A 21,826-nucleotide genomic window follows, 5' to 3' on the forward strand; every position below is an offset into this window, starting at 1 on the left:
ATGTGCAAGGATATTTTCGGGACAATTTCTTTGAATGTGACCCTTCTGTTTACATTCATGACATGTCACCTCATCCGTCGACAGGTACACATGATAGTAACGTTGTTCATGGCTGATGGTTATAACGCCGTTGATTGATTTTTCATCGCAGAGCGTGTACACCTGACGACCGACAAATAGACTTGACATGTCTCAATTCCGCACTTTTGCAGCCCAGTGGAATCAGGCGTATAAGCGAAACGATTTTACCATATAGCGCAAGTTCACGCTCGAGCACATCATTTTTAATTAAAGGCAGAGAGATACACCAACGGCTCAACATAAATAATTACATCACCTGTACTAATACTAGCTACGCCAGACTATTCAAATTCAAATTATGTACACAAAAGGGGGTTAACAGCCTGAGCTTAGTGACATGCAATTATTTGTTGATTGGCCAATCCGATCGCATTAAAATATTTCATTTCCCATGATGCTTTGCACTAATGAGCTCAAAAGGTAAAGACACCAGATGACCAAATGTGCGCACACCAAGGGAAAGTGTTTTTCGAGGTATTTTTATTTAGAACACGAATTGTTTCATCCTTGCAGGTGCAAAGTAAGTATTACTACAGTAATTCAGTGCAAATAATGATTTTACTGAAAATATGCGATAAAGCTTCAGATAAATCCTGCAGAATCTCCTCCAAGATTCGCAATGTTGCTGCTGCTTTGTTTTGCATATCTCACAGCCCAATACGGTATGGTGTTTTATCTTCATCGGTCACCAAGTAGGCTTGTCTCATCTGAGTAAAGGGTTGTGTTTTCTTTCTGTGGTAATTTGGTTCCAATGGCTGTCTGCGAGAGATACATCCACTATGTTGTCAACTGTCTTCCGACAGGGTAGTCTATCAGCATGCTTCCCAGCTATTTCGATCACAAGGGGATATTGGCGATAGAAATGTTGTATGAATTTAAGTTCTGGTCTGTAGCAATTTTATCTGTGTCAAAAAACTGTAACGTGGTGTTATCATCCATCAAATAATCAATTTTTGTTGAAGCTCAGTCATTTGTTGCTGTAGTTTTTTTCTTTCCGTTAAGCAAGGCCTGATTTTGATTATCTAGCAATTTTTCGGCTTGCTTCAACTTACATTTTTTAATATTGATTTTTGAATTCAATTTTTCTTTATCACATTGTGAATTTTGAGGGGGTACACACTCAGAATCTTTTTCCTTGGCATTAATGGTGATCTGTTGTTTCATTTCCTTCACCGTCATCTTAATCTTTTTTACTTTCATTACTAATCTATCAAGTTTTCTTTTCAGTTGTTTTTCCCCTTCCTGCAGTCCTCTCACCTTACTTCGTCTTTCATCAAGATGTTTTAACAAAACACATTTAACTACGCTGGGGTCAACAACATGCCCCTTTTCATTACATATACCAGGAGAGCCACTACAAACTTTCTCAACATTAATACTTGGTGTCTGGACGGGTACATGAAAAGTTTTTTTCTTTATACTGCCTTTGGGCATTCCCAGATTTTTTTCTTGTTATTTTGTTTGAGCTTATAGAGCTTTGTCAAAATGGCTGCATGATTCATCTCAAAAGTAGTAGGCTTTTCTATTTTCATAATTCATTCAACTACTTCTGAGGTGGACAATTTACATTTAGTTACAAAAGAGTGGAGGTGGACTAACCTATTTGTCAAAGGAAGACTGCACCAATCAGTTTTTACCCTCAGGTAAGACTGAAATCACCCATGGTCCAGAACTGTAAAAGGATAAATTAAAATACTCACAGCTAATTTAAAATTGTTATACCTGTGAATGTTTTACCTGACCACCATAAACCCACCCAGTTAGTCATTTAGAGGTACCTGTTACATTTATAGGTGCCATATTGCTCTTACCTGTCTATATATACTGTAATGCATTTCTATAACCAACAATAATGATACCACACTCCAGTCACTCTGTAGAATCTAAAACAAAATCAGAATGAAACCTATATAAAATAAAATGTATATATCACTGACATTTTACTTTGTTTATAACCTGGAAAATCTAAAAATATTACAATATGTATTTGCTACTCATAATTTACCCATATTCTTAATGATACAGTTGGCATTACCAGTAAAAATAAAAAAAGACTGTTTGCATGTATCTCTGCATTCTTGCTATTTCTTAATCACTGCCATTTGAATCTAGTTGACTTTCATCATGAACCAAAAAAATGCTGAAACACACATACCAGACTATGAATATATCTATATAATGAATTGTTTTTCTTAAATAAGGAATAAATATTGACTATTTCTGAGTAATAATTATTTATGTTATACATGGAACAAATTATATTTCTGCTGTACTATAACTTAATTTTTGGATAGCATTTTATTTATTTTATTTTAACATTTTATGGGAAACGCTTCGTTGCCATGGTAACATTATCTTTCCTAACGGTAAAAAAAAAAAAACGGTATAGCGGTTGGATATTGGTGATAACTTTTACTGTTTCTTTAATGCCAGAGCTCAGAGAACACATTTCTGGAGTCTGTAATAGTGACAACATTGGCATGTGAGGGCGCTATTAATTGGCGATGCTACAGAGATATGTCATCGTTTATTCCATTTCCAGGTTGAATAATATTTTGTTTATCAATGCCGTTATGTGATGCAGTAGGAATATTTTCTACAGCGGGTGTATCTATTTTCATTACAGTAGTTTGTCCTGTGTCATTTACAGTAAATTTAGGAGTGACGTTCTGGCGGCAGTTACGTCGGATATGGCCTTTTCTGTTATTTTGTCTGTACTCAGGTAGATTCTGTATTCACGCTACTCGTGCTTAATATTACGTATTCCCAAAATATCGTACACTTGTCTTCTAAACGACTTGACCTATCTCAAAGCAGGGTTTTTACATCCGGTATAATTATAATATTGCTCACAACCCGTCTGTATTTAGATAATTCTTTTTGCAGCACGGTATTTGAAATAAAAGGTGGCACACCAGACAATTATCTTGGTCGTTGGTTTGACCAGCGGCTCGACGTACACAAAACAATCCCCAACACCAGAAATACCACCTATACAAACATTTTCGATTGACTGAACAGAGTCAAGAAACATGATCACACTGCCGCTGACACGGGAGGCAGCAATAACCTTTGAAGGCCCGATGATATCAGAAACACTGTTGACATATGCTTCAATGCTAGTACCAGTGACGGATTCCATACGAATCCCGTGTTTGCGGGTCCAGCCCGTAAAAGGATTGACATGATGTGACAACAACGTGGCAGCCGCCATCTTGATTCCACTGCCGTGCAAGCCAAAGCTTGCATGAAGTGAGAAAATCCACGATGGTCAGAAGATGCTGAAAAATAGATGCTTTTCAGGAGCTCATGCAATGCGTGTATGACTCATTAACATACTTTTCTGTTTTGTATTACTCAGTTATAAAGATACATCACCTATTAACAGTATAAAAAGTTAAAAATGACAAAATAAGAGTCGAAGATCAATGAGAAGAAAAAACGATATTTACATACGAGCATAACGAATTCGAATTGATAGTATTAATTGCCTTTTGGTTATGAAAAAAAAATGTCCAGTACAGACAAGGGTGAATCAAGATACAGTGAAAAAACAATAATTACATTTGTATTTTTCGAATCAATTTAATAACAATCGACTGAACGACAAAGGAATAATATTGAATGCAGAGAGACGATGTTTACATACGAGTATTTCGAATACATTATCAAGAAATCGACTGAAGATTAAACGAAAGCGTAGAATAAAATCACAGGTAGGTGTAATTTAACAAATAAAGTAGTAGTAGTAATTAAGTGTTCGTTACGACTGTGAAAGAGTTCGAAAGTTTAAGCTGCTCATCGTTAACTGTAGCGATTGCATGGTTAATACAATATTTATCGACGAACGCCTGGATAGTGTGGTTGAGTAAATGATATTTGAATTCGTTGGTGACACGTAGTTTGAAGCGCAACAGTACATCTGTGAGGTCGAGTTCTTTTAGTATGTTGTACCGCGTGATGTTAATGGCTACCTCTGCAGTAGTCAATATGTAGCACAGTATAGATGATGACTGATGTTAAAACGTCTTTTTTTTGGCAGCACACGCCTTGATAAGTGGAGGATCTGACTTTTCTGAAAGTGGGCAATGAAGACTAAACTTTTAGTAGGTCAGGGTAGAACATTGGAATTTCAAAGTTACTTCTAGAAGGGGTAGTTATAAATATTTTCTTATCATATTTCAGGTTCTGTATTTGTTGTAGAAAGTAATCAGTGAATGAACAAGGGTATCATATATTTGAATACAGGTATCTTTGTATTCACTGCAGCCTGAAAACTGAAATACGCGTTGGTGAGTCTGCAAGACCATGACCACTTTCGGTTACTGGTAAGTAGACAATATGTTGTCTGACCAAATGACGTCCACGCCAAAAGAACTTTAAAAATAGTCCAGTAGGCGACTGATAAGACCATCGGGCGAATATACTTAAATCTGTGTAGCAGTTTAGAGACAACAATCTGATTGATAATTAATGTGCGCCCTCTATAAGACATGTTTGGTGCATATTTTTCCCCCACCATTCAAGTTTTATTTTAACTTTATCCAGTGTGCCCTCCCATTTTTTGTCAAAGAACAACGTGCTATTTCCAATGTGGAAAATGCCAAGTTATTCCAGTTGAGATTGAGTGGTTTATCAGTGCGGCTTTTTCATCTGCCCAACCATAGACCCTGTGATTTAATGTAGTTTATGCGTACATTGCTTGCACCTTCAAAGAATTTTAGCCATTTGTCAAGTTTGATAAATTCACCATCATGAGTCAAGAAAAAGCTGATATCATCCGCATCCGTACACTCGCCTCCCTCCAAAGCCGTGTATTTTGAGACCTTGCATTTGACTTTGTGACCGTGTTCTGCGTCGAAGTGTTTCAATCACGATCGTGTATAATTGCCCAGATAAAGAAAAGCCTTGGCGGATTCCACGCAGGAAATTCACTGGAATAGTTAGGGAGTTATTAATTCGCACAATACACTGTGTGCCTGAATAAATTCGTTTTATGTATTTGATGAATGGATCACAGAACCCGAAAGCTTCGAGTGTTTTAAAAATGATGGATGCAGTCAAATGTTTTTTGTTGATCTAGTGATACGATTGCAAATTGTTTATTGTTAATGCTTGCTTATGATGTGACGTCACACACCAGGTTAATATTATCTAATATTTGCCTTCCAGGAATGCAGTACCGACTTGTCAATATGAATTATTTCGGGAAGTACTGATCTCAGTCTCAAAGACAGAGCTTTAGTTAGTATTCTCTTTGCACACAAAAAGATACTGACTAGACGCCAATTTTTTAGTAAGTTGTTGTTATCATTTTTAGGGAGAAGGGTGATAATCGCCCTCAGACAAGATAATGAAAGAAATCCCTTCTCGGTCGAGGCAGAGAAGACGTCAAACAAATCATGACCGAGAAAAAACCCAGAAACGCTTATAAAATTACCTGGGCAATACTGGAAGATTTGCCGCTAGATATTCGTTTGACAGCGGTGGCGAGCTCCTCGCATTCTTCTTTCCAGTGTTCAGATAGTTGAGGGAGATCATCCAACATGTCGTTTTGGCATTGAACAGATACAGGGTCAGGTGAGAATAGTTCTGAATAGAAGTCACGGGCCAACTGTCGAATCTGTCAGAGTGCCATCGTTGAGAAATAGTCTTTTTTTCGCTTTTATGCTTAGAAAAGGAAGGTGGTGGGGGCGTCATTTTTGTTAAGGATCTGGTGGCGTGATCTTATTGCAGCACCTTTAGTTTCAGATTTGGTAAGACATTCGAGCAATGCTTTTTTTCTCACTAAATTCTTTTTGAATTGAGGGATTATTGATTTTATTGCTCCCTAGACTTGATATTTCATTATTAGGTGTGTGTTTGATAGTACGGTAGTTGTTGTATTGTTTTCTCAGCTCTTGATATTAATTTTGCGATGTCCCACCGCCTTTGAATAGAATCAAACGGGACTTTTGTTATCTATATATTAACCAATAGTCATGTGGAATATTACATTAGTCTTCATCGTGAAGAAGACTTGAATTGAATGACCACATATGTTTACGGTTATTGATATTTCGGAGTGACAAAGTAAGTGTGACCAGGTAATGAGTAGTTGAGGTGAGGCTGGATGGAACTTTGTTTTATCCTTGATGCAATGGACTTTGATATATAAAAAGTGTCAAGACTTTATCTGTTTTCATTTCGATTCCATGTATACTGACTCATATTTGGATTAGCATGTCTCCATTAATCATAAGATAGATAAATCTTTTCTTTATTTTTTAAACAGTATTTGGCCAGTCTGGACGTCATTTGTTGTACACAAATCTTTTCCTTGGCTGGCATTTCCATATTATTTCGTATGTGATTCAGTGAACTAACGAATAGATGTAGATCAGGGCAGAATTATTGCCTGTTCAATAATTCGTCAATAAAGAATTCGACATTATCTTTATCTTCGTGTAAACCTTGTAGTAATTCTGAAACGTTTGACGCTATGGATTCTATATCGTCTCTGTCTTTTGAGTTTGTCTGTTTGTCAGACATCAATGGGCTCGCTTGGGGTTTCGCCAGAAAAAGGAAACGATGGGATGGTACCATACCAGGAGAGGAAGGAGTTTGTACCATCTCCTTACTGTTTGAGCTTGCATCTTGAAGATTTGAAGCAGTAGACGTGTCACTGTTGTCCTCCGCAGTTGATGTGGTAGGGCACCTGCTGCCAATGGCATTGCTATAGATACGTCTTTGTCAATAGAAGAGTTATTTTTAGAGCCTTCATATGCATCAACGGTGTCGGTGATCTTGGCATTTTCGTTTATATTTTCGTCAGCGTTTTTAGATTTAATCGGTTTATTGTTATCTGAAAGGTTATAATTATTTGTTCCTGAGAGTTCCTCAGTGGCGTTGAAAGATATATCAATTTACCATGCTCTGTTTCTATGTCAGTTTCATTTTAAATCTGAAAGTGTATGTTGGCATCAGTTTGTAAAGTTGTGTGAATACTGTCGGTTGCTGGAGTTGTATTTTTCAAAGTGGTGTCAGTCTTTGCAATTCCGTTGAATGTGCCATTTTTGTGGAACATGTAACGTGTAACGTCCTCAGTTGACGCCCCTCATGAGTTACTAGAACCACGCCATCAAGTTTGTCTTGTCCATGCAACGTGTAAACTTGTCTTTGAAAAGACTTCACATGTCGTATTTCGTGTTTCTTACAACCGAGTGGTATGATGCGAATAGTGCTCACAATACGCCCATAACGAACCAATTCCTTTTCTAGTGTACTGTTTGAAATAAAGGGAGGAACTAACGACAAAACAACTTTAGTTGCCGGCTTAATCAGCGGCTCAACATAAATAAAACTGTTTGCAATGGAGCCAATACCCGACTCACAAACAAGCTCAACCGAGTCAACAAAAACAATGACAATCCCAGCGATTGTTAGAATGTAAGCCTCAATGCTTACACCGTCCACAGTCTCTCATTTAACACAATGTTTCCGGGTTAACCCAGCAAAAGGGTTGACATGCGGCTTGTCATGCGGGCCGCCATCTTGGATGCCAGCGTGGCAGCTCACTGCCACAGCACTCCAAAACTAAAACGACAAAATATGAGGCAGACTTATGCCAAAACCAAACGAAAACAACGCAAAGTGGATCACAAAGTATTTACAAAAAAAAATTGACCGAAAAAAATATAGCTCACAGACCGTTTACAAGGTTAAAAAACAGCAACTTTTGCAGAGCGATGTATCAGCGTGTGCAGCTGATTAGCATACATACATACATTTGTCTTTTTATTTTTCAAGTATTAAAAAAATACATTTATTTACAGTTTAAAAAAAGGAATGAGGGGAAAGGAATGAGTAAATTATATCGAATGAATGTAATATCAGGTAATGTAATGTAATGGTATCGAGCAAATAAATAATATCGAATGAAAGAAGTATCGAGTAATACAATGATATCAAGTGAGTAGATACTGTTGAATAAAGAAATATCGAGTAAAATAAAGTAATCGAATTAAGAAAATGATTATGATTTATATATAAGAAATAATGAAGTGCGAAATGTACGAAATATGGTATTAGGTAGTAGTGAAACGTGGTTTTCAGCCATCGATAATCCAGGTAAGTTTTCATGTAATACCATCAAATATTTGTAGTGTGTCGTCTTTTACAGAATCAATAGCACCATTTTTACAGAATCTATTGATGGACGACTGTGTGGAGTGGTTGAGTTGGTGGTATTTGAACTCACTAGACGGGTTCTTATCCTTGTTTCAAAGCACAATAGCGCATCATCTTTGTCCAACTCCTTCAGTTTATTATATCGAGAGACATGGGTTGCCACTTTAGCAGTTGTGAAGAGGAAACATAGCAATCGATGCCCATCGTTCATATGACGTGGTTTTGGTGGACCAAATATATACCACTGCAAGATCGATGTCGGATAAAAAAACTTATTTGCTTTAGTTTGGGTGTGTGTGTGTGTGTGTGGGGGGGGGTGACCTCAAAAAGTTTCCATTTTTTAATGAAGTCTAAAAAAATCTTGGAGTATCTTAGTTCGTTTTGTTTCCATCCAATTATGGACAGAAATAACAGAAAATGGAAAAAAAACATCCAAGAGGAGAAAATGGTTTGGTCCGAGTGTAAATATGTGTGTCAAATGAGGTGCATTTGTAAAGTCTTTTTACACCCACCCTACAACCAACTGCTATGCAATACTACTGTTCGATTATCCATTTATATTTAATGGTGAATATAGTATGACGCCATGACCAATATTTATCAATTAAGTTTCAGTGGGGGTGGGGGGGGGGAGGTTGAAAAAAAATAAAGGAATTAAGTTTTTTATCCGATATCGATCTTTTGACGTCGTCCCTGGGGTAACTGACCTAGGGTGCGATGTAGTGGCACAAGTCTATTACATTTTAAACAAATATGAGTGAGGTCATCGACCTCATTGCAGAAAGAGTATTGGTCAGTGTTCCTCAGTGAGGACTTTACCAGAAAAACGCCAATGGGATATGCACCGTGTAAGATGCGCCATTGCAAATCGCCGTCCTTTTTGAGTAAGGGTGGAAGATAACAGTTGGGCCTAGTGTCTAAAGGAAAAGACAAGACGTCATGCCACAGCGCAGTTCGTTGCGTACTTTGGTGTTGGCGTATTGAAGAGCAACGAGAAATTTGTAAGGTGACGTCGTTTCCAGTTTATATAAAAGGTAGTTCAATAAAATGTCTTTCTCGTCGTTCCTATACACAAAAGAGTATCTTGTTAAATTTTCTGACGAGTTGTCCTCAGGACCATTTGCAACTATTCTCTTCCATTCTGCAGGTATGGCTTTCATGATTACATCGGTTGTTATGTTAAAGACACGTTTTGAATAAATATACACCTGGCTGTGAATGATGTCACAGTTCAGCCATTAGTCGTTGTCCAGTAAATGACCAATTTTGGTGATGCCAGCTTCAACAAAGTGGCGCAAGTAGAATGGTTGTTGTACATGATGTAATAATAGAGGATTCAGGAATATGGGTACTTGGGATATGTCATGGTAAGTAGATGTCTCTCCTTTCCTCTTATATGGGAGTGATGGCCACAAGGACAATAGCTCTCGGTAAAAGGTAAGCGTGTTATAATTAGTTTCTGGGACAATTGTGAGGAATATTTGTTTATCATACTTCTGCAAATATAAAAGTTGGGTGATCAGACTCATAATTCAAATAATGCTGGATATACTGGAGGCGAAAAGCAGCAACGCGAGTTGGCAAGTCAACGAGACCCTGGCCTCCTTCATCTACCAGAAGATAAAGTATTTGCTTTTTCGCCCAGTGGTGTCCTTGCCAGAAGGATTTTAAAAGACGATCTTGTATTTTTTGTATTAAAGCTTTTGGTGGACATAAAGAAACAAACCTATGCAACAACTTTATATGATTAATGATTAACGCACGTCCCCTGTAAGACATAAAGGGTGCGTACTCATTATACCACTCCAATTTTGCTTCAACATTATCAACCATTCCCCTCAAGTTATTGTCATCGAAATTCGGTGTATTGCCCAGATAAGTGCCCAGAACTTTTGATCCCTCATTATTCCATTTAATATTTAAAGGACTGTCCTCCCGGGATTTCCACTGTCCCACCGATGACCTTGAGATTTTGTGAAATTGATCCGTGCATTACTTGCACTCTCATAGATATGTAACCAGTAATGTAACTTCTGAAAATCCGTGTTTTTTGTTAAAAGGAAACTGACTTCGTCAGCATAGGCAGAAATATTAACTCGTTTGTTACACACCTTGACGCCCTCTATGTTCTTATTTTATTTAATAGGGTTTCTATAGCAATTGTGTACAACTGGCCACTGAGACTACATTCTTGACGTATGCCGCAAGAAAAAAATACTGGGCTGGTGAGTGATGAATTGATGCGGACAAGACTTTGTGTACCTGCATAAATAAGACGGATGTATTTTATGAAAGTTTCACCAAAAACAAAGGCATGTAGAGTTTTGACATGATGAACCCTATTGAAGGCCTTTTGGATATTGTTAATATTTGCATATGATATTACATCACGTATCTTGTTATTAGGTTTTCAAGACACATGTCTTGGAAACCTATTGTAATTGTTATGTTTTTTATTATTATTATTCCGCCAGATTTTTCGCTAAGCACCATTCGAACACCGTTGCACATATCTGGAAATTTTTTTTCACATGTTTAAGTTTGATGAGATCTAGTGCATATCCTAAGATGACGCATATTGGTCACGTGGTACGGCGGCCATTTTGAATTTTAGACAACAAATGGCATGCTCATTTAAACATCTTTCTGAGGGTCTAGGAGTCTCAAACTTTCGCTTAGAAGAAGCATTGGCCCTAGAGCTAAGTATTTCATGAAAAAAAAGTTGAACGGTCATGTGACTTTTTTTTCTAGAATTTTCTGAAATATTGTTTTGCATCTCATTTGCATAATTTTGATCGTATCAAAATTCCAGGCCATAATTTTGAAGAACATCATACATACTACAGATTAATCAAAGAATCATGAAAGTGCGACCATGGGGAGCAGTTGATTTATGAATATTTTTCACATTTTATATAAAATAGTCAGCAATGATGCATTATGGGAATGGGGGAGGGCCCTTATACGATACACATTGAATTGACATATATTGAGAACTGTTGTATATACAAACATGGAGCTAACGCTATATTGAAGACATTGGACAAGAGAATTGACCAAAATATTGGATGACCATATATGGTCATGCAACTTATTAAATATGCATGTCTCTAATATCTCAGGCACTATTGCAAGTACAAATATGGAACCAATGCTATATTGAAGACATTGAACAAGAGAATTGACCAACACATTCGATGACCATATATGGGTCATAGAACTCATTAAATATGCATGTCTCTAATATCTCAGGCACTATTGCAAACACAAACATGGAACCAATGTTATATTGAAGACATTGGACAAAAGAATTGACCAACATTTTAAATGACCATATATGGTCATAAAACTCATTAAATATGCAAGTCTCTAATATCTGAGGCACTGTTGCAAGTAGGAACATTGAACCAATGCTATATTGAAGATATTGGACAAGATAATTGACAAACATACCCGATGACTATATATGGTCATGGAACTCATTAACTATGGCATGGCTATAATATCTCGGACACTATCACATATACAAACATGGAACCAACGTTAATTTTCAGGGCTATTGCAAACAGTCATACATGGCCATGCATTGCATGTGACTTGGCCATGTGCCATGGTCTTGAAAAGCGGTGATTGCTGCTATGCAGCTATATTGTTGTTTGATAGTTGCAACTCAGTTTTGCTGTGTATTGCTTTGTCAATTGTTGTATCTTGAGTTTACCAATATCCCTACATTGCTGGATGGATGTAAAACGAGGCTTCTGCTCATGTCATGACAACCAATATTGACGAAGAATGTCATAGTACTCTTTCTTCATCATTTAGCAAGCTCACATTAAATGACCAAGTTGGGCTGCGAAAGGATAGCGTGAGAGTAACTGGGCAATGGTCGGAGAAATTAAAATGTGGCTGACTGCATGGGTAATCCTTGAAACCACAGAACGGATTTAGTTTAGAATGAGTGTTATTACGGCTCCATGTGTATAGTTTGGAGCATGTATTAATGCGCCTCCATGCATCAATAAGTTTGAAGCGTTTTGATATATTTAACAATAGTCGCAAAGAAGGCAAATGTGGCTCAGGATTGTTGAGTCTATCCATATCGGGGTGTATGGTGCAATTAAAATCACCAGCCATTATGACAGTATCTGAATTTAACCCATTTAGCAAAGTGTTGATCTTCATGAAGCATTTCATTTTCTTATGCCCATTTGTAGGTGCGTATACATTAATCAAATGAACACGGAAGCCATTCAACTCCATATGGACATGTAACAAGTGACCTTCTATTAAATTGTTGACAGAAAACAAGTTGACCTTTGACCCAGGTTTAATCAAAATTGAAACACCAGAAGAATGAGAGTCACCATGCGAAAAATACATAGGCCCTCGCCATACATCATGCCAGCGAGCTTCATCATAGTCAGTTGTATGTGTTTCTTGGAGAAAATAGACGTTGCTTGAATGATTTGCCTTTAGAAGGCTGAACACTTGATAAATTTTATAGGCATCACGGCCACCCCGTTTATTCCAAGTTGTAGCTTTAATGTTGGCCATTAATGACACAAGAAGAAACGTGTAGAAAATACGCATCATAGGTTTTATGAGTATCATCAATTACATTTTTGTCACCAATTAGGAGCTAGAAACTTTGCCATGTCGACAAGAGTTAAGACAACTCGAACGAGAAGGAAAATCAGATTCAAAAACAATAGCATAATGTGGACAAAACTAACATTTGTAACAGTAAGTATGACAGGACAACGATACATAGTAGGTAACCAGTACTGAATCAGACGGCAGACTTTACAGCAAGTAACATTATTGTAGTTGCCATCCTTTATTTTCGAAAAAAAACCCGAATAATATCCTTGGCTTTCCATGATAAACAAAGGAGAGACACTCATGAAGGTAAGAATAAACACCATTGATTTTTTACAATGTTATGTTGAGTGGGAAGTTGTTTAGCTTTTCTGGTTGACATACCATGATCGGTAGGTATCCCACGTTTTTTATTCAACAAAATATCCTTCGTCGAGCTAGTTCCCGTGTCGTCTTTTGTTGTTGATTAACTTTCATGATGTGTTTTGCTATCTTTGAAGTCATACGCTGAAGACGTATTTTTTCTTTGCTTGGTGACTCTGAGCTTTTCCGAAAGCGGTTAAGAGAGCGCACAAGTAGCTTCAGGTCAGGACAAAATTCCGTAGCATGCCCAATTATTCTTTTTGAATTATATGTGTTTTCAACAACTTGGATTGTGTCAATAGGTAAATTTTTTTCATCAGGAAACAGCTGTGACACATCGGACATGTCAGACGAAACTGACCCGACTTCATCAATATTATCAGCCTGATATTTTCTGTCAAAAACATTCATGGGTTTGTTAACAGAAGAGAAAGACAAGGAGGCTTCCCCGGGTGGCCCAGGAAAAGAGGGGTGGGTTTGTACCACCTCCTCACCATGACAAATATCAACAGATTTGGCAGCCATTTGATCATTCGCCACCACATTTTCGTTTACTATATGTCCTGTGTAGCGCTTTTGTTAACGTTCTCATTATCATTACAATGAGGTACACGTGTTTCATTGTTTCGATCAACGTTTCGTTTATTTTGATCAGTTCCAATGTCAGATTTATCACTGGTAGTTTTCTTTTTTTTGTGGGAATTCGTCTTCTTGATTTTTCCGTTTAACTTTTTCATTTTCCTCTCCTTCAGTTTTATTTTTGGTGGTTGTATTATTGTCAGTGTTAGTGAATTCCGTTTGATTATCAGTACTGTCGGTTTTTGTATCGGTGATTTCAGTATTTTCATTAGTTTGACTAGTGGTAATTTTATCGGTATTTTCGTATGTAGTACTTTCATTTAGAGTAATCTGTGGGTCGCATTCCATAAAAGCCTCATCGGTTGTAGTAGCTGTAATAGAAGTTGTGTTTTGTTCATCCTTTTGCCTGCAGTTTCGTTGAACATGGCCATTCTTGTGACACTTGTTGCAGATAATGTTGCTGGTACTCAAATAAATTCGGTAGTCTCGTTCCCCGTGCTTGATGTTAAACACACCTTCCAAATTGTCTTCACACAACATATACACTTGTCTTCTGAAGGACTTGACGTATTTTAGCTCGGGTTTTTTACACCCGAGCGGTATAAACCTTATGGTGCTCACAACACGACCAAATTTTGATATTTCTTTTTCAATTTCAGAGTTTAGTATGAAACTCCAGACAATGTTACCTTAGTGGCTGGTTTAACAAGTGGATCAACATTGAGCCATGAATCACCAATAGAAGAAATACCACATCAAACGATTGAACATAATCAAAAAACAAAAAGAAAAAAACAAAAAAAACAATCACGCTGCCACTTTGAGTCAACAATTTCCGCAATTGCATTGACATATGATTCAATGCTGAGACACCACTGATAGACTCACAACGAAGTCCATGTTTTCTGGTTAACCCCACAAAGGGGTTGGCGTACAAAGCTGATGTGACAGTCGCCATCTTGGTCACACCGCCGGGAAAAGTCAGCCACCCCCAAACAAAAACAACGAAGATAGAAGGTAGATTTATGCCAAAAATACCAAATAAAAACACCGATACAAGAGAACCTAGAATAGGTTTAAGGACAGAAGCTGCTCACTTTCAAGTAAAAATTACAAGTATTTCGGGAGCTCCGATCAACACGTGTGTATGTCTCATTTACATACATACACACATACATACAGTGCAAAGACTTTCACTGTGTTCTCCGCACAAAGGAGTCAAAAACAGGCCCAAACTTAAAGGCATCCAATACGTTAGTACGCGTGTTCAACACGATCAATTGATCTAATTTAAGGATGACATCTGCTTTGTTTTTTTCGTTAACATAATTATGTCGCTTATGCAAAGAACGTTATCCGCTATGTCCCTTCTCGGTATGCAATACGTTTGGTCAGTGAATATGGTTGATGTAATAGATGTTTTAGATAGAATTTTTTGTGTCTGGAACCCATATACACAATGAAATACACCTGTATTTGGCTGAAAAAAGGACCACAACTGGGTTACCGTACTTTGGATACCCCAGTTGTGGCCGATTTATTCAAAAACCCTAACTATTTGGGTAAAGTGAACAAAATGCTTGAATAAGCGAAAAAAGTTATTGAAAAATCTTGAATACAATGTAACATATCAAGTTAATTGAATACACAAAGTTTTTCTAAAATCCCTAACTCTTGACTAAAAGTAGCAAGTCAAGTTTGTTGAACAAATTACAAAGTTAACGTCACTGAGTGTGGGGCCAAATCATGCCACCAGACACACCTTGTGTCAGCCCCACACCAAAAAATAAAAATTAAATTATATGCAAAAATGAGAAGATACCTAACACTCAGGGATGACATAAGGGCTGCCCATGCTAGCCCAATCAGAATATAGGAAAACAACTATTGCCCATGCTAGTTGCTTGACTAAAATTGTGCATGTTGACGGGTGTACAGTTTAAATGCATCCGATTTCCACCTTCCCAGACTTCTGATTTGTGCATCAGACAAGCCAGAACTTGCTGCCTCTGATGCAGCTCCTATACGGAAACTATGACCCTTATACTATTGGGGACTTAAGCCCCCAAAATGTAGACCTGCATTGAATTTAAGCATAAAGTAATCACGTTTTATAGGCTGTTAATCAGGCATACAGAACAGCGGCCCAGGTTTTTGCTCCCTAACCGCAACAAAAGTAGAGATTGCTGCAATTGGACAGTAGGGGACACGTTGACACCCAATAATAACGACCTGAGGGGCATGGCCATGCTTGTATTTGGTGAAAGTTATTTTCAAAGAGCTATCTGCAGAGCACCCCTGGTGCAAAATGGCAATGTCGTGTAATTGCAAGATATGTGAAACATTATTATTGGTGGTAAAAGTTACCTCCCCAATGCGTGTACATGCATAGAACATGAACAGGAAGAGAGCTTTAAATAATCGATGGTTATAGCCTGCATTGACAATGTATGGCAAATAGTGAACAAGGGCGTGCAAAATGGAGCGTGATATAGGTAAACGCCTATCTATAGTCGGTGTTTGTTTTCGCATGGCTGATAACAATTTTTTGACAAGAAAAGAATCTGTCAGATTCTTATACCCCTGTAGCTTATGTAAGTAACTAATTGCTGACGCAGTTGTGGTGATTGTATTTGCCGCAAACCCGTTCATGTGCATGTCTGTTAAAAACATGGCTATCAAAGCCTCGCTGACTGGCAAAGTTAAAATTCCTGATTGACACGGCGATGATGATGAGGTTGAGTTAGACCCAAAGTCAAATCAATTAGGCGCCTTAAAAAGGCTCTCCTCGGGGTGACAACAGTACAAGCAAAATTAAGCGTTCCGACCAAGGACTGGATTTCTTTAGGAGTTGCCTTTTTGCATCCTAGAAACTGCTGAACTAGAAATATGCAACGCTCTATTTTTTCAAGTGGGAGACGAGCTTGCATCAAAACAGTGTCTAATGCAATACCCGCAAAACACAAAACAGTAGCAGGGCCCTCCGTTTTCTCCTTAACTAATGGTACTCCCAAATCATTACATAGACTAAAAGTAGCAGCCCTCACCAAATTATATAATTGCCTGAACCGCGTCATCCACTCGTGCATACTTAACTGTAGTTAGCTCAGGTGGAATGCCATCAATAATGGAGTTACCTTGTGGCCAAGACAAATTCTAAATTCTGCCTGCAGATAATTCTTTCTGCAATTTTTTGTCAACAACCCCTGGTTGCTCAACAGCTGATCTAAGATTAGGCGAATCAAACGTTATGTTATTCCCAGAAAATCCAATAGAAAAACCACAACTAAAACCATCAATAAGGTATTGAGCCAGAATAGGGTCATAGCCAGATAACCTTAGTTGTAACTGCTCAATATTTATTGGGGTGGGTAATAGACATATAGGGAAAACTGGGGTTGATTGAGCTATATCCAACGCCAGGTCCATTTTGCAAATCCTGTTTGCGGGTTTTGCATTCCAAACCTGGGTGTGATCCAGAGCACCAGCAACATGTGTGAGGGTAGTTGCATCCGGAACATGGCTTTCCCCTCTAGTACTTGTAACATGCTCCTCTTGGAAAGAAGCGCTGGGAACGAAAGGACTGAAAACTGTTTGGGAAAGACTGGCAAGGAGATTGTTTTGCTCTCAAATACAACTCAATGTGCAACCGACCCAAGTTAAGGCTGCCAGTTGACGTAATTTGCGAAAATTCGTGTCATAGTACTTCCAATCTCCTCCTCCAGTTGCTATTTCCTTGACAGTATCCATGTATTTCATACGACCAGGTGTATCAGAATTAAACTTAGCTGAATAAATTGCTATGAAAATTTGAAAAGCAGATGACCATTTTGCAATTAAGTCAATGGGTATCTGTTTTTCAGTAGGAATCAGGCGGAAAGATGGACTGTCACTCTGAGAAGGGTTCATAACTGATAATGTATACTGATCCTTGTCAAATTTTGACAACAAACTACCCAAATCAACAAACTCATTACACCAAATTTTGTTTTTAACTTTGTCTGGCACCCAAGCGCCTAATGGAACAGTTACACTTGTAAAATGACTAACTTTCCCTCCTTTCACCTGCTCCTGTACCAAATATTGTGGACAGGAACCTGATATTACGTTAACTGTATTCAGAACAGCATTTTCAACCACTGTTGTAGTAGCTGGGATGCTCGTACAAGTTGTTGGTGTTGCAATAACCGATTACCCATGTGTGTTAGCTTGACTTGTTTGCATCGAGTTTGCTAGGTTGGTAAATGTCTCAATACCCTTGAGTAATGCTGAAGTAGACTGTTGAATAAGTGCTGCTGTTTCTGCTAATGCTTGTGATGTGCTTGGTTGACTCACTGGTACACTAGGAGAAGGCTGTGCTGGCACATCCTGTGCTGATACTGGTGTTGCACCAACATCATATATGGCTGTTGTTTCCATGGAAACAGGTTGCTTGGTTTTCCCTCTCCTGGTTGCCATGGTACGCTTCCGTGGTGGTGACACAACTTTTTTCAGTGTGTTACGCTTTCGCGCAGGTGCCATGATCTATGATAAAGATACTAAGCAGCATTACTGTTACAAAACATACTCTATGAATCTGTGCAGAGATGCACATAAACATATGATACTATTTAGTGACCAATTATTTTGAAGAAGGCAGAAACTAGAGCAAGATGTTGAATCAACTGCCTACTTGTACTGAGCTAGGATCAAGCAAAACATTTTAATATTAAAGCACTAATGAAATAGAGATAGGATCAAAAGTCTGCAACATTTACAATATCAGTCTGTAAAATATAAAATAAAAGCAGAAACTCCCACGTGTGATCAAGATAGGATCAAAATTCAGTAAAAATTTAAAATAAAAGCAAAAAACTCCACACTCATGTAATAGCGATAGGATCAAAAGTCTGCAACCTTTAAAATAAAAGCAGAAACTCCACACTCATGTAATAGAGATAGGATCAACAGTCTGCAAAATATAAAATAAAGCAGAAACTCCACACTCATGTAATAAAGATAGGATCAAAAGTCTGCAAAATATAAATAAATCAGAAACCCCACACTCATGTAATAGAGATAGGATCAACAGTCTGCGTAATTTTAAATAAAAACAAAAACAAAAATCACACTCAAGTAATAGAGATAGTATCCACAGTCCAATAAATAAAAATAAAAACAGAAATTCAACCCTTAATTGCAATAGAGATAAGATCAACAGTCTGCAAAATTTAAAATAAAAGCAGAAACTCATTCATGTAACAGTCTGCATTTAGCAACTACCTAACCACCACCAGTTAAACCTGTGCTGCCTTTAAAAACCTCCATGCCTGCAAGAGTGCCCCACGAACACTTCGATAATATCCATAATTACCCAATTTGTTCAAGTGAATGCCATCTGGTAACATTATAGTTAGAGAAGAATTCCATAAGCCAATATGCTTCCAAAACATGGCAAATGAAAGTTTCTCTAAGGCAGACTTTAACGCGTGATTTAAAATATCTACCCTAGCATTGTAAATATGAAACTTATGAAATGGTCTCATCCTGTGCATCACTTGACTGACAATTATTTGTTTTACCCTGAATTCCCTATGCATTTGATGAACGAGGTCTACCATTTTGCATGTGATTTGCAATGGCTCCACGCAAAAGTCACACAGATCATTGGACCCTAACTCTAAGACCATAATATCCGGCGAAACCCGGCTCACCACACCGAGTCAAAGTTTACCAGCGACGATACCGTTCGTCCACCAACACCATGGAAATAAATAACCATTTGACTCAAATCGAAAGTTGGTGACACATTATATTGCTGTTGGTCCTCATGCACAAAAGTTTTGAGTCGCCTTACAAATGAGTGTCCTAAAATAAGAACCGTTGTTTTGTTTTTTTTTGCCGCACACATCCTTCACCTTACACGTAATACAATGGCGGTCGAATTAAGCAAAAGAAACCGCCGCAGACTACAAATTCAAAACGCTTCTAGGAATGAAATTCAAATGATATACCACACCAAACCACCTTCGTTCAAATCTTGGATGTATTAAGGTTGATAAATATACTAAGTGAAGCGGAGATCAATAGAAAATGAATATTATTTCCACAATTTACCACACTAAGAAAGACCACTTACATTTCTGTTGTGGCGCCTTGAAGATGGAGTGACGTCACACCTCGCTCAACAAGAAGTGACATCACATTACGCACATCAGCTCCGTTGATGGCGCACTATCGCTTGCGTTCCAGACACAAAGCCTATTGCTTCCGCAATACGTTATATAGTTCAACTTCATTAAGCTAATTGGACGCCAGTTTCTCAACATTCTTTTATCGCGGCCCAGTATTACTGTATGGGGACGAGTGTCCATTGTCAGTTATTAGAGTTTTCATACTTTTCTGATCTTGGCGTGAGATTGAAGAACAAAGTTGAACTTTTTTCTCCTTCCTCGCCGAATTCTGGTTCATTTTCTAACTGTTTTAATTTTGTTATATCATAATTACTGTATTTTGCTGCCTTCTAATACTCAAACATGATTGGTTTGTTTTTTTAGTTTTTTGTTTAATTTGCTTTTATTTTTGGTGAATTTAATTGCATGTTTTCGCATGTCATTTTTGATAGTTTCCCGCCTCTCGACTTGATTTTTTCATAGAGTTCGTGATTTTTAGATTTGCAATTATTTGTTCGACTTTGCAGTCGTAGGTGCTATCATCAAAAAAGGCGTATTTAAACTACCAGGTACCCGGTCCTCAGGAAACATTTTCAAAGTTTAACGCATATTTAATAACGTCATGAACGTTGTATGGAACCTATAGTATTTCGGTTGAAATGCTGTAATGTAGAATATTTATTTCCAAAATTGCGTAATCGATGCGGCTTTTGTGTGATGTATCGATTATGCTATCATACCGCCCCTATGTGAACTGCGTCATGTGAGGGTGCTGATCAGACATCGACATAATTATTGACGTTTATAAATTCATGGGGGTGCCTACGTCACAGATCATATATATTTATTTATTTATTTATTTAAGAGAGCTAGGATTATTATATCCCGAGGCAGGAGTTGCACGCGTCTGACTATGTGGTGCAACACAATCACGTGAACTGTGACCTAATTGACCACATCTGTAACATTTCTGTAATCTGCATTTTCGCTCAGTATGGCATATATTGTATTCGTACGTCGGACATTGGTGTATTATATGCTCGTCACTGAGGCAATGGTTGCACACCTTTCTTTGGTTGTTATGGATCAATTTTAGATAATGTCCATTTTCCACAAACGTGACGGCATACGAAAGTGTGTTAATACCGGTCGGAAATTCAACTCGTATGAATGGTATTCTATTTTCTACAGTTGGTGCTTCTTTAAAAAAATCGTACATCCAAAATGTGTGAGGTTATCGATAACAGCTTCCTCGTCGACGTAGAGTCGTAGGTTGAGAAATACCACGTACCTCAACCTCGCTATCTCTGATTGTAATACTTTGTTCCAGCAACTCAGTATATTCAGGCGATTTCATAGACAATTGCCAGATTCTATTTATGTTCATGCATCCAATCACTGATCCCTTTGATGCTGCTTATGCGATAGATGATCCAGGGCGGTATAGTTATTCCCAATCAGATTGACAGTGTTTGCTATTGTAACAATAGGTCCTACTCCAGGCGCGGCGGCCATCTTTAATCAGAGGATTAGATTTGATGGCGGTGTTTAAGTTTTGACAGAAATGACATAAAGCATCGCCGGTAACGGACATTCCTGTGTAACCCAACGGATGACAGAGAATGGTTCAGTCAAAAACCAATTACATTTGACTCTACTAAATATATTATTATAGAGGATTGTTATCCAACGGAGCAAGACTGGTCCTCTCTGATAATAGTACCGATGACACTGCGCAGGAGTGAGGCGAGAAGTTTTGCAATTATTTTATAGTCTGTATTAAGGAGTGATATAGGGCGCCAGTTGGAAAATTAATCGTGTGTAATAAATTGGACGAGTGTAATAAACCTTTCACGAAATGTGTGAGGTAGTTTACCTGTATC

The 21,826-nt window shown here is 37.9% G+C and overlaps 1 long non-coding RNA gene across 1 annotated transcript; it reads left to right on the plus strand.

The window, feature by feature from the left end:
• The first annotated feature begins 484 nt into the window (after positions 1-484).
• Positions 485-3,496, plus strand: LOC144342541 (uncharacterized). Its single transcript, XR_013418784.1, has 2 exons — positions 485-601; positions 3,443-3,496. It is a non-coding gene; the product is annotated as an uncharacterized LOC144342541 (long non-coding RNA).
• The last annotated feature ends 18,330 nt before the right edge of the window (positions 3,497-21,826 follow it).

Source organism: Saccoglossus kowalevskii, chromosome 7 (assembly GCF_978046115.1).
Source record: "Saccoglossus kowalevskii chromosome 7, keSacKowa6.1, whole genome shotgun sequence".
NCBI classification, from domain to species: domain Eukaryota; kingdom Metazoa; phylum Hemichordata; class Enteropneusta; family Harrimaniidae; genus Saccoglossus; species Saccoglossus kowalevskii.